Here is a 19,122-nt window from a genome sequence, read left to right as displayed (position 1 = left end):
CCGTGTGGTTCTGGGATTTTTGCTCACTGTTGTTGTGATCATTTTGACCACACGGGGTGAGATCTTGCGTGGAGCCCCAGATCGAGGGACATTATCAGTGGTCTTGTATGTCTTCCATTTCCTAATAATTGCTCCCACAGTTGATTTCTTCAAACCAAGCTGCTTACCTAATGCAGATTCAGTCTTCCCAGCCTGGTGCAGGTCTACAATTTTGTTTCTGGTGTCCTTTGACAGCTCTTTGGTCTTGGCCATAGTGGAGTTTGGAGTGTGACTGTTTGAGGTTGTGGACAGGTGTCTTTTATACTGATAACAAGTTCAAACAGGTGCCATTAATACAGGTAACGAGTGGAGGACAGAGGAGCCTCTTAAAGAAGAAGTTACAGGTCTGTGAGAGCCAGAAATCTTGCTTGTTTGTCAGTGACCAAATACTTATTTTCCACCATAATTTGCAAATAAATTCATAAAAAGTCCTACAATGTGATTTTCTGGATTTTTTTTCTCATTTTGTCTGTCATAGTTGAAGTGTACCTATGATGAAAATGACAGGCCTCTCTCATCTTTTTAAGTGGGAGAACTTGCACAATTGGTGGCTGACTAAATACTTTTTTGGCCCACTGTATATATATATTTTTTAAATTCAAAATACAGATCAACAATTTACATTCTTACATCATACAAAACAGAACGCAGGTATTAACGAGAAAATACTGAAACAAACAAAAAACTATTCTAGTGCAATTGTAATCACTGAAAAAAATCTTATTGTAATGATTTAGGAAAATGTTATTCTTGTTATTGTTCACAAGGGTTAATGTTTTAATAAAATTGTTAAATTCAATCAAAAAAAAATTCATTTTGGTAAAGAATTTTGGAAGTTTTGTTTGTGTAAAGTATTTGGCAACAATAATTTAAAAAATCACAATCATTTCAATGGTCTTGTTATCATTGCAATAGTAACATATTATATCTTTCATGTAAAAAACATGGGTAGTGTTCATAATTGTAAATAAGTATTTTGCAAGGTTTTCCCAAAATTCTAACAGCTGACATTACACAAAGTACATTCCATTGCATGAGTCACATCAGGTAGCATAATTTGAATGAACATTCTACATTACCATGGAAATTATTGTATCACAATACCAGGAGCCATTGCGAGTTTACACATGAGTTTACCAGTCAAATTGCCAGGGTTAGAGGTTCCAAGCCTGTTCAGTTCATTATATTTCTATGGCCTATACATATTTCTACATACAGTTTAGAAACCAGACAATTAATGGATATAGTGGGACTGGGACCTACTGTACATTATCAGCTGATAAAATATTATTAAATGAGTCACACAAGCAAAAATCCATAAAATTGAGAAATCTTGTGTTTATTCAAGTGAGCTTTTACAATTGATATGACAATTATTTAGACAATATACAGTATGTTTCATAAATGCGCAATCAATGCGTCTCCACTTCAATCACACAGTAGGTGGCGCTATGCAATTTTAGTTTTACATGAACACACCAACATATTTTTCAACAGAAAAGGTACTGCACGTTCAAGTGACAACAGAGCACGCAGATATGGTACGATATCAACACCTGTGTCACGAATATTACCGAAGGTGGCTCCCCTTCTTGTTCGGGTGGCGCTCGGCGGTCGTCGTCGCCGGTCTACTAGCTGCCACCGATCCTTTGTTCCATGTTCGTTTGGTTTTGTCTAATTGTTTTCACCTGTTCATTGTTTGGTTGTTAGGGTGGTGTTATTTCAGTTCGTTTAGCCCGCTTCTGTTTGTGCGGGCTTGTTCTTCTGTATTTGTGAGAGGTGTTAGTGTTTTTGTTGGGTTTTCGCGCTGTCCTGGTATTATTTTATTTTTTTACTTAAGGGTACTTATTGTAGTAATAGTTACACCTGTGTTGGGTATAACTATTTTGTTGTTCTTTTTGATTTTGGACATTAAAGCGTGTTTTTTTTCCCCGCATCCTTTGCTCTCTGCGCCTGACTCCACACCCATTCACTCATTGAGCGTTACAACCTGCATCAACACACAGCGTGTCGTTAGCCATTCTAATCCGAAACACATTCGTAACGCCACACACTCGGTCGCAAGGTATGCTTTATTTTTGCTGAAAAGGTTAAAGCAAAATCTATTGTTATTTTATGGCGATAAATGTCTGCTAAACTAGCTAGTCAAAATACACTTACCCACCAGGAAGAAGTTGAGCATTGATTCCCCGAAGTCATCAACCTTCCTTCCAAAACAAATCTGTCTTCAAACAATACATATGCTATTAGCTAACTAATCAGAGTTCTATAACAACCACAATTTCTTCTTTTTTTTCTCACAAACTTTAATGTCCTCTCCCTGTGTGTCATGTCATTTTCAGGGCTCCACCAGAGCCTTCCAGTGTAGCCTAGTTGGGGACAATGGCAGAGTGGAACGCCTACTACCAGAATGAGGATGAATATGTGGACAGGGATGAGTTTGAAGGTAGGACAAACATTGATGGCAATTGAATGGATCAGTACTGAATTGTATGGAGTTTAGTATATGTTGTGATGTAATTGCAATCCCTCTCCCCAGTGGACTATAAGTGCGCAGGGCGTGACAGCCTGGTGTTTCTGGTGGATGCTTCCAAGGAGATGTTCATCAGGGGGGAGGATGGAGAGCCCTCACCATTTGACATGACCATGCAGGTAGATCTGTTTCTCTTGAGTTGTCTCGAACTCTACTTTCCCTTACATTTTCCTGTCTTTTCTTCACCACCTTCCCTGCCACTCTTTCTCTCACTATCTCAGGCATGGTCAATATTACTGAACTCTCAGAATCATGAAAAGTGACATGGCCCATGGCTCTTTCCTACCCACCCTCTCTTTATCTCTGTTGTCCTGCTTAGCCCCCTGACAGTATTGTATCTTGTTACTCTCCCTCCCCAGTGTGTCCACAGTGTGTATACCAGTAAGATCATCAGCAGTGACAAGGACCTGGTGGCTCTAGTGTTCTATGGGACGGAACAGAGCAAGAAACCCAGGAACACTTTCGAGCATGTCTATGTTTACCATGACCTGGACTCACCTGGTATGTCTCCCTGGCTGGCAGTTTCTGTGTATGTTCTGAAAGGGTTTTGGAGTCTTCATGAAGCCAAATGAACTTTTGTTATTATGCTCTCTGTATCTCCATTTCCAATCTACTTGTCTTTACTCGTCTTCCTTACCTATCTCTGTCTATCCACCTCTTATCGCCCCCACCATCACTCTCATTCCTCTTTTGTCCTCTGTCCTGTTCTGTATTCCTTCATCCATCTCCTTCCTTCCATCCCTCCCTCCCTCTCTCCTCTAGGTGCCCGTCGGGTGAAGGATGTGGACGGGCTGCGTGGGGAGAACGGTGCCCAGGTGGCAGATGAGACCATGGGCAGTGGGAAGACCAACCTGGGTGAGGCCCTGTGGTGCTGCTCCAACCTCTACAGCGACGTCAAGTTGCGGCTCTCCTACAAGCGCCTCATGATCTTTACCTGCCGAGACACGCCACACAGGGGCGACTGCGAGCGTGACCGCCAAGCCCGCACCAAGGCCGGTGACCTTAAAGAGACTGGTGGGTCTGGAGAAAGGGGACGGGCAATTCTCAAAGATAGAACACTCATAGTTGTACCTCTATGGCATTTGGCATCCTTGATGTAACTGGGTTGTAGGTGGAGGGTTTTGAAAAGTGGCCTGAAATACATCTTGGTCCTGCAAATGTATAGTTTATCACTAGAAGTGTATGATACATTTCTCACTCACTCACTCACAGGTGTGGTGATAGACCTGATGCATCTGATGAAGCCAGGTGGGTTTGACGTCTCGCTTTTCTTCTGTGACGTGGTGAGCCCCCCTGAGGATGAGTCTGAGCTGGGCCTGCAGATGGAGCCTTGTGGGAAACTGGAGGACCTCCGGAAGAGGGTTCGAGCCAAGGAGATGAAGAAGAGATCCATGGCAAGGTGACAAGTACAGGCTAGCTAGTTTCCCCCGCCATTGTATAGGCGGGGCACTGTTCTTATAGGATATGTTTAGATGTTTCAAACGTTTAACATTTCTCTCCTAAGGGTGTGAACGTTTAACGGAAATTGGGATCGTTAAAATAAAAATCTCTAACTGAAAAACACTAGAATAAAAATCACACAAAATTAAATTTGCAGTGAAGTTAACACTACCACTAACAGCTCCCGATCATCATAAAGGGAAAAAGAAAAATGAAACAAATACCTAATGCTTTAACATTTCTAGGGGGGAGAAGCATCTTTCAAATGATTTGCCATGGATATAAAGCGCTCTGCACGTCATTGTCAGCAGCATATCACCCTGCATACCACTGCTGGCTTGCTTCTGAAGCTAAGCAGGGTTGGTACTGGTCAGTTCCTGGATGGGAGACCAGATGCTGCTGGAAGTGGTGTTGGAGGGCCAGTAGGAGGCACTCTTTCCTCTGGTCTAAAAAAATATCCCAATGCCCCAGGGCCGTGATTGGGGACAATGCCCTGTGTAGGGTGCCGTCTTTCGGATGGGATGTTAAACGGGTGTCCTGACTCCATGAGGTCATTAAAGATCCCATGGCACTTATCATAAGAGTAGGGGTGTTAACCCCGGTGTCCTGGCTAAATTCCCAATCTGTCCCTCAAACCATCACGGTCACCTAATAATCCCCAGTTTACAATTGGCTCATTCATCCCCCTCCTCTCCCCTGTAACTATTCCCCAGGTCGTTGCTGCAAATGAGAACATGTTCTCAGTCAACTTACCTGGTAAAATAATAAATAAATTGTCAGTTGGAAAAATGTCAGTGAGACAGCGAAGTGACAGCAGCGAAGTCCTGTATGGCAATACTTTGAAAAGTTAAATGAGAAGGTGGTGAAATGCGAGTGAGGTGGAATAGCAGTACAGATTCAACGCTTAGCCATCTGAATGGGTCTCACGGTTCCTCCCTAACCGCTGCAACAGCGCAGACATCCAACAACAGACAGGTTGGCTCTTCACGTGAAAGAAGTGCGATATGGGAGGGCGTGAGAAACTCACACGCTGATTACAGAAATGATTGCAGTTGATATGCAGCCATTGTCAATGGTAGAGGATGTCGGCTTCAGTGTCCTGATGGTATTTCTAGGACCAGTCTACAAGATTTCATGTCGAAAAACCATTGACGGCCCGGATGGAGAAATTGTACAATGATTCCTCTGCGAGTACAGAGCTCGAGCTCTCAAACACCATACGTGGTGTTAGCAGATTGTTGGACTTCTATGAACACGCTGTCATACATAATTTCAACGAGCCATCACATTGACGAGAAGTGACACATTTAATTCCCATGTACTGGCCTCGGAGAACATGGAGGAGAGGCACACGGCAGAGAACCTAAAAACGTAATTAACTACCATAGTTGCTGAGTGATTGGGGGACAGCAGTAAAGCGAGCGCCATCTGGTAGCCAGGACTGCTGTAGATTGAACTGCATTGCCCACTAGCGGTCACACGCAGGACCATATCTGCATTGTGAATTCACCTGTCGTTTTATTTTTTGTTATAAAAAATAAAATAAACATTTAAATGGTAAGAACATTTTTACATTTGTCACATGCCTACTGAATAGGGCCCTGGTTGCTGATGAGTCTTCTCTCCTCTGAGTCTCAGGTTGAATCTGTGTCTGGGTGAAGGGATGAACGTGGCGGTGGGTGTGTACATCACGGTCCGACAGACCAAGAAGCCTAATGCCGTCAAGCTCTACAGAGACAACAACGAGCCTGTCCACACCAAGACACGCCTTTACCACACACAGACAGGCAGCCTGCTGCTCCCCAGTGACACCAAGAGGGCTCAGGTAACTTGTTAGAATCTCAAAGTATAGCAATTATCGAAAGTGTATCAAAGAAAGTATAAATTCATACTTCTCATGCTGTTAGGGTCATTTCAGTCTAGAAGTGGTTGTGTGTGTTTGTCTGTGTAGGTGTGTGTATGCAGGCAGGCAGATAGTGATGGAGAAAGATGAGGTGGATGTGATAAAGAAGTTTTCTGACCCGGGTCTGGAGCTGATTGGGTTCAAGCCCATGGAGCGTCTCAAACTGCACCACCACCTCAGATCTGCTCTCTTCATCTACCCAGAGGAGGAGACGGTCACAGGTGTGTTTGTGTGCGTCCGTCCTTAAACACTGAACCTGTCATTATGATGGGAAGAGAGACTGACAATTTAATACATAACTGCCTGTCAAAATGTTATCTGGGGATTGTCAACTGATGTTTGCCCTCTTGAGTTCCATTATCTTTTGAGTTCCAACTTGAACCCCTTTCTCTCTCTGTCCTGTTTTTCCATCCCAGGGAGTGCCTGTGTGTTTACAGCGTTGCTGCGCAGGTGTAGTGAGAGGAACGTGTTCGCTCTGTGTAAATACACACGAATCCGTAACTCTTCCCCACGCTTCTTAGCCCTGGTGCCCCAGAGAGAGGAGCTAGATGAGGGCCAGGCCCAGATTGAGGCTCCAGGTAGAGTCATTGGGTCCCACCCCAAAGAATATCGCACAATTAATATAATTTTAAACTTTCAGACTTATAATAGTGATGTGTATTCTCAGGCTTCCATGGCATCTTCCTGCCCTACGCGGATGACATCCGTAACCTGGACGCTCCTCAGCTCCCCACCGCCTCCGACGCCCAGGTGGACAAGATGAAGGAGATAGTACACAAGTTATCCTTCAAATACAGGTTCGGCCCTTTCATTACAGTGAAAATAAAAACATCACAGCTGTCTTCACAGATTGTTTCCATACCAGGATTTGCATTTTGAAAAAAGTAAAAGCATAAAACATAAGTGTCATTCATGTCCTATGACATGAATGAGTTGAAATTCCCACTTACTCCTGTGTTGTCTGTGTACAGTGCATTCAGAAAGTATTCAGACCCCTTGACTTTTCCCACATTGTTACCTACAGCCTTATTCTAAAATTGATGAGAAAAAAACAATTTAATCAATCTACACACAATACTGTGACATTTTTTTAAAATGTATTTATTTATTTTTATTTTTTTGTGCAAATGTATGGTTAACATAAGTATTCTGACCCTCTACTCAGTACTTTGTTGAAGCTCCTTTGGCAGCGATTACAGCCTTGAGTCTTCTTGGGTATGACGCTACAATCTTGGCACAACTGTATTTGGGGTGTTTCTCCCATTCTTCTCTGCAGATCCTCTCAAGTTCTGTCAGGTTGGATGGTGAGTGTTGCTGCACATCTATTTTCAGGTCTCTCCAGATATGTTCGATCGGGTTTCAAGTCCGGGCTCTGGCTGGGCCACTCAAGGACATTCAGAGACTTGTCCTGAAGCCACTCCTCCATTGTCTTGGCTGTGTGCTTAGGGTCGTTGTTCTGTTGGAAGGTGAACCTTCGCCACAGTCTGAGAACCTGCTCCAGAGTGCTCAGGACTTCAGTAAGGATCTCTCTCTACTTAGCTCCGTTAATCTTTCCCTGAATCCTGACTAGTCTCCCTGGCCCTGCCGCTGAAGAAGATCCCCACAGCATGATGCTGCCACCACCATGCTTCACCATAGGTATGGTGCCAGATTTCCTCCAGATGTGACGCTTAGCATTCAGGCCAAAGTGTTCAATCTTGGTTTCATCAGACCAGAGAATCTTGTTTCTCATGGTCTGAGAGTCCTTTGGGTGCCTTTTGGCAAAACTCCAAGCGGGCTGTCATGTGCCTTTTACTGAAGAGTGGCTTCCGTCTGGCTACTCTACCATAATGGCCTGATTGGTGGAGTGCTGCAGAGGTGGTTGATCCTCTGGAAGTTTCTCCCATCTCCACAGAGGAACTCTGGAGCTCTGAGTCACCGTCAGGTTCTTTGGCACCTCCCTGACCAAGGCCCTTCTCCCCTGATTGCTCAGTTTAGCAGGGCGGCCATCTCTAGGAAGAGTCTTGGTGGTTCCAAACTACTTCTATCTAAGAATGATGGAGGTCACTGTGTTCTTGGGGACCTTCAATGCTGCAGACGTTTTTTGGTACCCTTCCCCAGATCTGTGCTTCGACACAATCCTGTCTTGCAGCTCTACGGACAATTCCTTCGACCTCATGGTTTGGTTTTTGCTCTGACATGCACTGTCAACTGTGGAACCTTGTTTAGACAGGTGTGTGCCTGTCCAATCAAATTAATTTAGCAGCACAGGTGGACTCCAATCAAGTTGTAGAAACATCCCAAGGAGGAAAAAAAAACATTCAAGATGGCGAACTGAACACAGCAGTGCAGATCACCTCAAGATAAAAACGTAATATTCAATATCTGAAAGTTAGACCAAATATTAGCACTTCACATACTGGTGGGTAATAACCTTCAATCTGGATAACACAAAACAAATCATAAGGCTAGAAAAAGGTATCAAAAAATATTACGAAAACAAGCAACATCCAAACATGATGGAGAGTAGGAGAACCAATCTCTAAAAGAAAATGCGGTTACTCTGACTTAGGCTTTACACCACCGGGAATGGAAAGGGTGGAAACCGAGTTGTTAAAATCGATAAGACAAACTGGGCAGACTTTAATTAGTCAGTAAAGATTGAAAGGAGTTGAAGGTGAGCCTTGAGATGAGTGATGAGAAAACTGACAATGGAGAAAGATACAAACAAGCTAAAAGGGACATCTTTCTGATGACATACAGACGAGATCCATGAGAGAGAATTTGGTACTTACTTCCAAGAGAGAGAAGAAATTCCTGATCCTTCAGATCCCACACGAAGCTGTCGACAAAATCCAACTCGAATGTGTACACCGTTTCGGCCAGAGATATGAGCACCCAATCTTTGCCAAATTGATCTTTTTAATTGATTTTTTTTTTTTACCCCTTTTTCTCCCCAAATGGTAGTAGTCTTGTCTCATCGCTGTAACTCCCGTAGGGACTTGGGAGAGGCGAAGGTCGAGAGCCATACGTCCTCCGAAACACAACCCAACCAAGCCGCACTGCTTTTTGACACAATGCACATCCAACCCGGAAGCCAGCCGCACCAATGTGTCGGAAGAAACACCATACACCTTTCTCTCCACAGGAGTCGCTAGTGCATGATGAGACGAGGATCTCTGCCGGCCAAACCCTCCCTAACCCGGACGATGCTGGGCCAATTGTGCGCCGCCCCATGGGCCTCCCGGGCGCGGCCGGCTGCAACAAAGCCTGGACTCGAACCCAGAATCTCTGGTGGCACAGCTAGCACTGCGATGCAGTGCCTTAGACCACTGCGCCACCCAGGAGGACTAAATTTATTTTATTTAAAGATAAAATAAAGGTTAAAAGCCTGGATAAAACACTTGCTGGCATGAAAATGGCTATGAATGATTAGTTCCCGACGGAAAAAAAACAGAACGGCCCAAAGTTCTGTACCCAATCTTCGAGGAGAATAGATTAAAAAGGAAACGTGTAGCTCTCATAGCCAATAAACTGTATATTGATAACCAAATGTTCCGAGACACAAAGGCTAGTCTAAGTGTTACAAAGTTCCCATAGAGGAGTCGAATAATGCAACACCCAATACTAGCCATGGTAGTAGGAATTGTAATAAAAAATATATAGAAAAGCAATCAAATGCAACAATTGTTAAAGAAATAAACTACTACACTATACCATTCTAAATGTTGGAAAATAATTTGTATTAGACTTTCCATTTGTAGCATTTCATGAATTGATAAGTCAGCATTAGAAGAAAGGATAATTAGCAAAATAATACAAATTCAAATATAAGGAACTGGAACACAAGTACTCAATCAACATCTTAGAGATAAAACACAACAGAGGACGCAGTATGTGTGGATGTATTGTGGTGGTGGGGGGGTGTGTGTGTTTTGGTGTGTGGAGTGGGAGATGTTTCGTATTGCGTCAGATAACAACATTGACGAATACGCTGATTCATTGACGAATACGCTGATTCGGTGTGCGAGTTCATTAGAGTTCATTAGAACGTGCGTTGAAGATGTCGTTCCCATAGCAACGATTAAAACATTCCCTAACCAGAAACCGTGGATTGATGGCAGCATTCGTGTGAAACTGAAAGCGCGAACCACTGCTTTTAATCAGGGCAAGGTGTCTGGTAACATGACCGAATACAAACAGTGCAGCTATTCCCTCCGCAAGGCTATCAAACAAGCTAAGCGCCAGTACAGAGACAAAGTAGAATCTCAATTCAACGGCTCAGACACAAGAGGCATGTGGCAGGGTCTACAGTCAATCACGGACTACAGGAAGAAACCCAGCCCAGTCACGGACCAGGATGTCTTGCTCCCAGGCAGACTAAATAACTTTTTTGCCCGCTTTGAGGACAATACTGACACGGCCTGCAACGAAAACATGCGGTCTCTCCTTCACTGCAGCCGAGGTGAGTAAGACATTTAAACGTGTTAACCCTCGCAAGGCTGCAGGCCCAGATGGCATCCCCAGCCGCGCCCTCAGAGCATGCGCAGACCAGCTGGCCGGTGTGTTTACGGACATATTCAATCAATCCCTATACCAGTCTGCTGTTCCCACATGCTTCAAGAGGGCCACCATTGTTCCTGTTCCCAAGAAAGCTAAGGTAACTGAGCTAAATGACTACCGCCCCGTAGCACTCACATCCGTCATCATGAAGTGCTTTGAGAGACTAGTCAAGGACCATATCACCTCCACCCTACCTGACACCCTAGACCCACTCCAATTTGCTTACCGCCCAAATAGGTCCACAGACGATGCAATCTCAACCACACTGCACACTGCCCTAACCCATCTGGACAAGAGGAATACCTATGTGAGAATGCTGTTCATCGACTACAGCTCGGCATTCAACACCATAGTACCCTCCAAGCTCGTCATCAAGCTCGAGACCCTGGGTCTCGACCCCGCCCTGTGCAACTGGGTACTGGACTTCCTGACGGGCCGCCCCCAGGTGGTGAGGGTAGGCAACAACATCTCCTCCCCGCTGATCCTCAACACTGGGGCCCCACAAGGTTGCGTTCTGAGCCCTCTCCTGTACTCCCTGTTCACCCACGACTGCGTGGCCACGCACGCCTCCAACTCAATCATCAAGTTTGCGGACGACACAACAGTGGTAGGCTTGATTACCAACAACGATGAGACGGCCTACAGGGAGGAGGTGAGGGCCCTCGGAGTGTGGTGTCAGGAAAACAACCTCACACTCAACGTCAACAAAACTAAGGAGATGATTGTGGACTTCAGGAAACAGCAGAGGGAACACCCCCCTATCCACATCGATGGATCAGTAGTGGAGAGGGTAGCAAGTTTTAAGTTCCTCGGCATACACATCACAGACAAACTGAATTGGTCCACTCACACAGACAGCATCGTGAAGAAGGCGCAGCAGCGCCTCTTCAACCTCAGGAGGCTGAAGAAATTCGGCTTGTCACCAAAAGCACTCACAAACTTCTACAGATGCACAATCGAGAGCATCCTGGCGGGCTGTATCACCGCCTGGTATGGCAACTGCACCGCCCTCAACCGTAAGGCTCTCCAGAGGGTAGTGAGGTCTGCACAACGCATCACCGGGGGCAAACTACCTGCCCTCCAGGACACCTACACCACCCGATGTCACAGGAAGGCCATAAAGATCATCAAGGACATCAACCACCCGAGCCACTGCCTGTTCACCCCGCTATCATCCAGAAGGCGAGGTCAGTACAGGTGCATCAAAGCTGGGACCGAGAGACTGAAAAACAGCTTCTATCTCAAGGCCATCAGACTGTTAAACAGCCACCACTAACACTGAGTGGCTGCTGCCAACACACTGACACTGACTCAACTCCAGCCACTTTAATAATGGGAATTGATGGGAAATGATGTAAATATATCACTAGCCACTTTAAACAATGCTACCTTATATAAATGTTACTTACCCTACATTATTCATCTCATACGCATACGTATATACTGTACCCTATATCATCGACGGTATCCTTATGTAATACATGTATCACTAGCCACTTTATACTATACTATGCCACTTTGTTTACATACTCATCTCATTGTACATACTGTACCCGATACCATCTACTGTATCTTGCCTATGCTGCTCTGTACCATCACTCATTCATATATCCTTATGTACATATTCTTTATCCCCTTACACTGTGTACAAGACAGTAGTTTTGGAATTGTTAGTTAGATTACTTGTTATTACTGCATTGTCGGAACTAGAAGCACAAGCATTTCGCTACACTCGCATTAACATCTGCTAACCATGTGTATGTGACAAATCAAATTTGATTTGATTTAAGGGGGTGAAAAAGGATAATGGTTGCAAATCCTAGAGCCATGTGTGTTTGTGAGCAGGGGTTGTGAGAGCTTTCAATTTTGTGCAGATATGGGATACACAGTACCAGTCAAAAGTTTGGAGACACCTACTCATTCCAGGATTTTACTTAACTTTCTTTTACTATTTTCTACATTGAAGACATCAAAACTATGAAATAACACATATGGAATCATGTAGTAACCAAAAAAATGTTGAACATATATTTGAGATTTTTCAAAATAGCCACCCTTTGCCTTGACAGCTTTGCACACTCTTGGCATTCTCTCAATCAGCTTCATGAGGTAGTCACCTGGAATGCATTTCAATTAACAGGGGTACCTTGTTAATTTGTGGAATGTCTTACCTTATTAATGTGTTTGAGCCAATCAGTTGTGTTGTGACAAGGTAGGGGTGGTATACAGAAGATAGCCCTATTTGGTAAAAGACCAAGTCCATATTATGGCAAGAACAGCTCAAACAAGCAAAGAGAAATGACAGTCCATTACTTGAAGACATGAACAATTTCAAGAACTTTGAAAGTTTCTTCAAGTGCAGTCGTATAAACCATGAAACTGGCTCTCATGAGGACTGCCAATAATAATAAGAGACTTGCTTGGGCCAAGAAAAACGAGCAATGGACTTTAGACCGGTGGACATCTGAGTCCAAATTTGAGATTTTTGGTTCCAACCACCATGTCTTTGTGAGACGCAGAGTAGGTGAACGGATGATCTCCGCATGTGTGGTTCCCACCGTGAAGCATGAAGGAGCAGGTTTGATGGTGTGGGGGTACTTTGCTTAACCAGTATGGCTACCACAGCATTCTGCAGCGATATGCCTCCCATCTGGTTTACGCTTAGTGGGACTATCATATGTTTTTTAACAGGACAATGACCCAACACTCCTCCAAGAAGGAGAGTGATGGAATGCTGCATCAGATGACCTGGCCTCCACAATCATCTGACCTCAACCCAATTGAGATGGTTTGGGATGAGTTGGACCGTGGAGTGAAGAAAAAGCAGCCAACAAGTGCTCAGCATATGTGGGAACTCCTTCAAGACTGTTGGAAAAGCATTACAGGTGAAGCTGGTTGAGAGTGCTAAGAATGTGTGTTTTACTTTGAAGAATCTCAAATATAAAATATATTTTGATTTAACTTTTTCTTTTGGGGGGGTTACGACATGATTCCATATGTGTTATTTCATAGTTTTGTCTTCACTATTATTCTACAATGTAAAATAAAGAAAAACCCTTGAATGAGTAAGTGTGTAAAAACATTTTACTGGTGCTGTATATATTATCTGCAATATTAAAGCTGATCTACCCCTAAAATATTTTTTTAAACATCTCAAGGATGATCAATGGAAACAGGATGCACCTGAGCTCAATTTCAAATCCCATAGCAAAGGGTCTGAATACTTATGTGAATACGGTATTTCTATTTTTTTAAATATTTTATTTTACTTGCATACATTTCTAAAAACCTGTTTTTTACTTTGTCATTATGGGGTATTGTATGTATATTGATGAGGGGAGGGAAATTCTTTAATCCATTTTAGATAAGGCTGTAATGTAACAAAATGTGGAAAAGGGGAAGGGGTCTGAATACTTTCCGAAAACACTGTATTGCTCTTCCTGTGCTGCAGGAGTGATGCTTTTGAGAACCCAGTCCTCCAGCAGCACTACAGGTACCTGGAAGCCTTGGCACTAGATCCCATGGCCCCGGAACACATAGAGGAACACATAGAGGACCACACCGGTAAGACCCAAATGGTGACCACCATTTGTCTCATGCAGCGCGACAGATCTCCTTTGCATAGAGTTGATCAGGCTGTTGATTGGTCTGTGGAATGTTGTCCCACTCTTCAATGGCTGTGTGGAGTTGCTAGATGTTGGTGGGAACTGGAACACGCTGTCGTAGACGTCGATCCAGAGCATCCCTCACATGTTCAGTGGTTGACATGTCTGGTGAGTATGCAGGCCATACTCACTGTGGGATGCTGGAAGAACTAGGACACTTTCAGCTTCCAGGAATTGAATACAGATCCTTGCGACATGGGGTTGTGCATTATCATGCTGAAACATGAGGTGATGGTGGCGGAGGGATGGCACAACAATGGGCCTCGGGATCTTGTCACGGTGTCTCTGTGCGTTCAATTAAATGCAATTGAATTTGTTGTCCGTAGCTTATGCCTTCCCATACCATAACCCCACCGCCACCATGGGGCACTCTGGTCACAATGTTGACATCAGCAAACCTCTCGCCCACACTACACCATACTCGCTGTCTGCCATCTGCCCGGTGAAGTTGAAACCGGAATTAATCTGTGAAGAGCACACTTCTCCAGCGTGCCCGTGGACATCGAAGGTGAGCATTTTCCCACTGAAGTCATTTACAATGCCGAACTGTAGTCAGGTCAAGACCTGGGTGAGGACAACGAGCATGCAGATGAGCTTCCCTGAGATGGTTTCTGACAGTTTATGCAGAAATTCTTCTTGTGCAAACAGTTTCATCAGCTGTCCAGGTGGCTGGTCTGAGATGATCCTCCAGGTGAAGAAGCCGGATGTGGAGGTCCTGGGCTGGCGTGGTTACACGTGGTCTGCGGTTGTGAGGCCAGTTCGACGTACTGCAAAATTCTCGAAAACGACGTTGGCTTATGGTAGAGAAATTAACATTAAATTCTCTGGCAACAGCTCTGGTGGAAATTGAGTGATGACAAGTGCATGCTCCCTCAACATCTGTGGAATTGTATTGTGTGACAAAACTGCACATTTTAGAGTGGCCTTTTATTGTTCCCAGCACAGGGTGCACCTGTGTAATGATCATGCTGTTTAATCAGCTTCTTGATATGCCACACCTGTCAGGTGGATGGATTTTCTTGGCAAAGGAGACATGCACCCTAACAGGGATGTCAAAGCAATTTGTACACCAGATTTGAGAAATACACTTTTTGTGCATATGGAGAATTTATGTGATCTTTTATTTCAGCTCATGAAACATGGGACCAACACTTTACATGTTGTGTTTTATATTTTTGTTCAGTGTAGTTGGAAGAGTTGCAGAGTTAATTTTAAATAATGCCTTTGTTGATTAGATGCTTTTTTTCATTAATTAGGCTATTTTCTGTTGAACCATGTACTAGAAACTCATGGACAATATGGACTCTGATATAATAAATGAACACTATACACAGTGTAAAAAACATGAACACCTGCTCTTTCCATGACATGGACTGACTAGGTGAATCTAGGTGAAAGCTTTCACCTAGATTCACCTAGTCAATCCACTTCAATCAGTGTAGATGAAGGGGAGGAAACGGGTTAAAGAATATATTTATTTTTTAATAAAAATTGTATTTATTTTTTAATTTGACCCCTTTCTCCCCAATTTCGTGGTAATTACTAACAATCTTGTCTCATCGCTACAACTCCCGTACAGGCTCGGGAGAGACTAAGGTCGAAATCATGCGTCCTCCGAAACACAACCCAAACAAGCCGTACTGCTTCTTAACACAGCGCGCATCCAACCCGGAAGCCAGCCTCAGAGGAGGAAACACCGTGCACCTGGCGACCTTGGTTAGTGTGCACTGCGCCCTGCCTGCCACAGGAGTCGTTGATGCACGATGAGACAAGGATATCCCTACCGGCCAAACCCTCCCTAACCCGGACGATGCTAGGCGCCCCACGGACCTCCCGGTCGCGGCCGGCTGCGACAGAACCTGGGCGCGAACCCAGAGTCTCTGGTGGCACAGCTAGCGCTGCGATGCAGTGCCCAAGACCACTGTGCCACCCGGGAGACAGTAAAGAAGAATTTTTAAGCCTTGAGACATGGATTGGGTATGTGCCATTCAGTGTGAATGGGCAAGTCGAGATGTTTGAGTGCCTTTGAATGGGGTATGGTAATATGTACCAGGCGCACAGGTTTGTGTCAAGAACGGCAACGCTGCTGGACGTCCAGCCAATTTGACACAACTGTGGGAAGCATTGGAATCAACATGCGCCAGCATCCCTGTGGAATGCTTTCAACACCTTGTAGAGTCCATGTCTCAACGAACTGAAGCTGTTCCGAGTGTTTTGTACACTCCGTGTATATGAATACATTTTGTAACAGTTATTTAAGTATAAATTACCAAAGTTACGATAGCTTGCCATAGATTTTCTGATAATTACTGAAGATGCCGGTAAGTTTGGTAAATTTTGCCACACCTTAGTTGTGGTGTCAACAAATTGCATATCTGCACTGGACATCTTCATAGGTTTGGAAACTCAGAAATAAACAGCACAACGTAACAACACAGTAACCGGTATGAAGGAGATAGTGGCACTCTCAGATTGTTAAAGAAACAGCATTGGCCCATCTCTCACTCACCATATATACAGTACCAGTCAAAAGTTTGGACACACCTACTCATTCCAGGGTTTTTCTTTATTTTTACTATTTTCTACATTGTAGAATAATTGTGAAGACATCAAACTATTAAGTAACATATATGAAATCCTGGAGTAACCAAAAGAGTGTTAAACAAATCAAAATATATTTGAGATTCTTCAAAGCAGCCACCCTTTGCCTTGATGACAACTTTGCACACTCTTGGAATTCTCTTAACCAGCTTCATGAAGTAGTCACCTGGAATACATTTCAATGAACAGGTGTGCCTTGTTAATTTGTGGAATTTCTTTCTTCCTTTATGCGTTTGAGCCAATGAGTTGTGTTGTGACAAGGTAGGGGTGGTATACAGAAGATAGCCCTATTTGGCAAAAGACCAAGTCCATGTTATGGCAAGAACAGCTCAAACAAGCAAAGAGAAATGACAGTCCATTACTTTAAGACATGAAGGTCAGTCCAGAAAATGTGCAGTCACAAAAACCATCAAGTGCTGTGATGAAACAGACATACCTTATGTAAATAAGTATTCACACCCTTTGCTATGAGACTCGAAATTGAACTCTGTTGCATGCTGTTTCCAATTATCATCCTTGAGCTGTTTCTACAACTTGATTGGAATCCACCTGTGGTAAAGATTTGGAAAGGCACATACCTGTCTAAGGTCCCACAGTTGACAGTGCATGTCGGAGCCAAAACCAATCCATGAGCTCGACGGAATTGTCCGTAGTGCACCGAGACAGGATTGTGTTGAGGCACAGATCTGGGGAAGGGTACCAAAACATTTCTGCATCATTGAAGGTCCCCAAGAACACTGGCCTCCATTCTTAAATGGACGAAGTTTGGAACCACCAAGACTCTCCCTAGAGCTGGCCGCCCGGCCAAACTGAGCAGTAGAAGGGCCTTGGTTAGGGAGGTGACCAAGAACCCGATGGGTCACTCTGATAGAGCTCCAGAGTTCCTCTGTGGAGATGAAAGAACCTTCCAGAAGGACAACCATCTCTGCAGCACTCCACAAATCAGGCCTTTATGGTAGTGGCCAGACAGAAGTCACTCTTCAGTAAAAGGCACATGACAGCCGCTTGGAGTTTGCCAAAAGACACCTTAAGGACTCGCAGACTATGAGAAACAAGAACTCATGACTGGAGGAAACCTGGTACCATCCATACAGTGAAGCATGGTGGTGGCGGAATCACGCTGTGATGTGGAAATGTGGAAAAATTAACGGGATCTGAATACTTTCCGAAGGAACTGTATGCGCCTTTGGTGCTACCTATACACACATACTGAAGACAATCTTTTGGCAGTGTTCACTCACTTTTTCTTGGCCATTCTTTATCCTCTCTCACTACCTCCCTCTCCTTCAGTGCCCAAGGTGAAGATGATTGACCAGTGTCTTGGTTCCCTGGCTCAGGAGTTTAAAGATCTGGTGTAACCTGCTGACCTAGAGGGCACCCAAACGCAAACCAGGTGAGAAATCTATAATCTACATTTCTGAGATATTGTTCACTTGCTATGTGTTCCATTGGAGAGATTTACACTTGCGTCTGGCAAATTGGGTAAAGAACAGTATAGTTGCTGGCAGCAGGAGCTGTCTCTGTCGATATACTGCAACAAATATTGTAACATCCTGGCCCTGTGTGTGTTCAGCTGAGGAAGCAGGCGGAGCAGAGAAGAAGCCTAAGGTGGAGATGTCTGAGGACGAGTTGAGGGCTTGTGTACAGAAAGGCACCCTGGTAAGCTGACGGTGCCTGCGCTAAAGGATGCATGTAAGTAGTTTGGGGTGAAGGTCACAGGGACCAAGAAACGGGAGCTAATAGACACCTTGAAGGCACAGCTCGCAAAATGAGGCATAGATGTCAATATATGTTTCTGTCGATTTTTCTGGTCAGAAGTGCTTGGTAGCAGGATTATTGATACGTTTTTGCTTTGGGGTTCCATTTTAAGGGTTCTAGCCAGAGATATCAAGTTTTTCATTTATGTTGCTTATTTTTTACATGTTTTAATCTTTGTAATAAAAAAATAAAGGGCAATTGCTTCAAGTTTGTCTGCAGTTTTTTCACATATTTCCTAGCCTCTGTAGCCAGTACTTTGTTTTGTGTTTACTCTCTCCTACATATTTATTTTGACAGTGAAGTTAACTTTTTTAATTTGGCTCTACTCCAGCATTTTGGTTTTAAGATCAAATGTTTTATGTGACAGTACAGAACGTCACCTTTTTATTTAAGGGTATTTTCATACATATATTTTACCGTTTAGAAATGAATGTTGCACTTTATGTATCTAGTCCCTAATTTGAAAGTGTCATACAGTGCATTCTGCGAAAGTATTCAGACCCTTTGACTTTTTCCACCTATTGTTGCATTACAGCCTTATTAAAAAATGTATTAAATTGTTTTTTTCCCTCATCAATCTACACACAATACCCCATAATGACAAAGCAAAGTGATGGCGGCTGATGAATGGCACGATAATG

General features: G+C 43.9%; 1 pseudogene across 1 annotated transcript; it reads left to right on the top strand.

Moving 5' to 3' along the window:
- The first annotated feature begins 1,755 nt into the window (after positions 1 to 1,755).
- Positions 1,756 to 18,592, top strand: LOC149974385 (DNA repair protein Ku70-like; annotated as a pseudogene). The gene is made up of 13 exons (XR_016489308.1): positions 1,756 to 2,104; positions 2,382 to 2,485; positions 2,579 to 2,691; positions 2,932 to 3,073; positions 3,335 to 3,586; positions 3,785 to 3,971; positions 5,651 to 5,890; positions 5,982 to 6,136; positions 6,332 to 6,493; positions 6,583 to 6,712; positions 13,909 to 14,021; positions 18,014 to 18,116; positions 18,297 to 18,592. The product of XR_016489308.1 is annotated as a DNA repair protein Ku70-like (transcript).
- The last annotated feature ends 530 nt before the right edge of the window (positions 18,593 to 19,122 follow it).

This window comes from Oncorhynchus mykiss, chromosome 20 (assembly GCF_057628025.1).
Source record: "Oncorhynchus mykiss isolate SJ-2025 chromosome 20, ASM5762802v1, whole genome shotgun sequence".
Lineage (NCBI taxonomy): Eukaryota > Metazoa > Chordata > Actinopteri > Salmoniformes > Salmonidae > Oncorhynchus > Oncorhynchus mykiss.
This window is presented reverse-complemented; position numbering and strand designations above follow the sequence as displayed.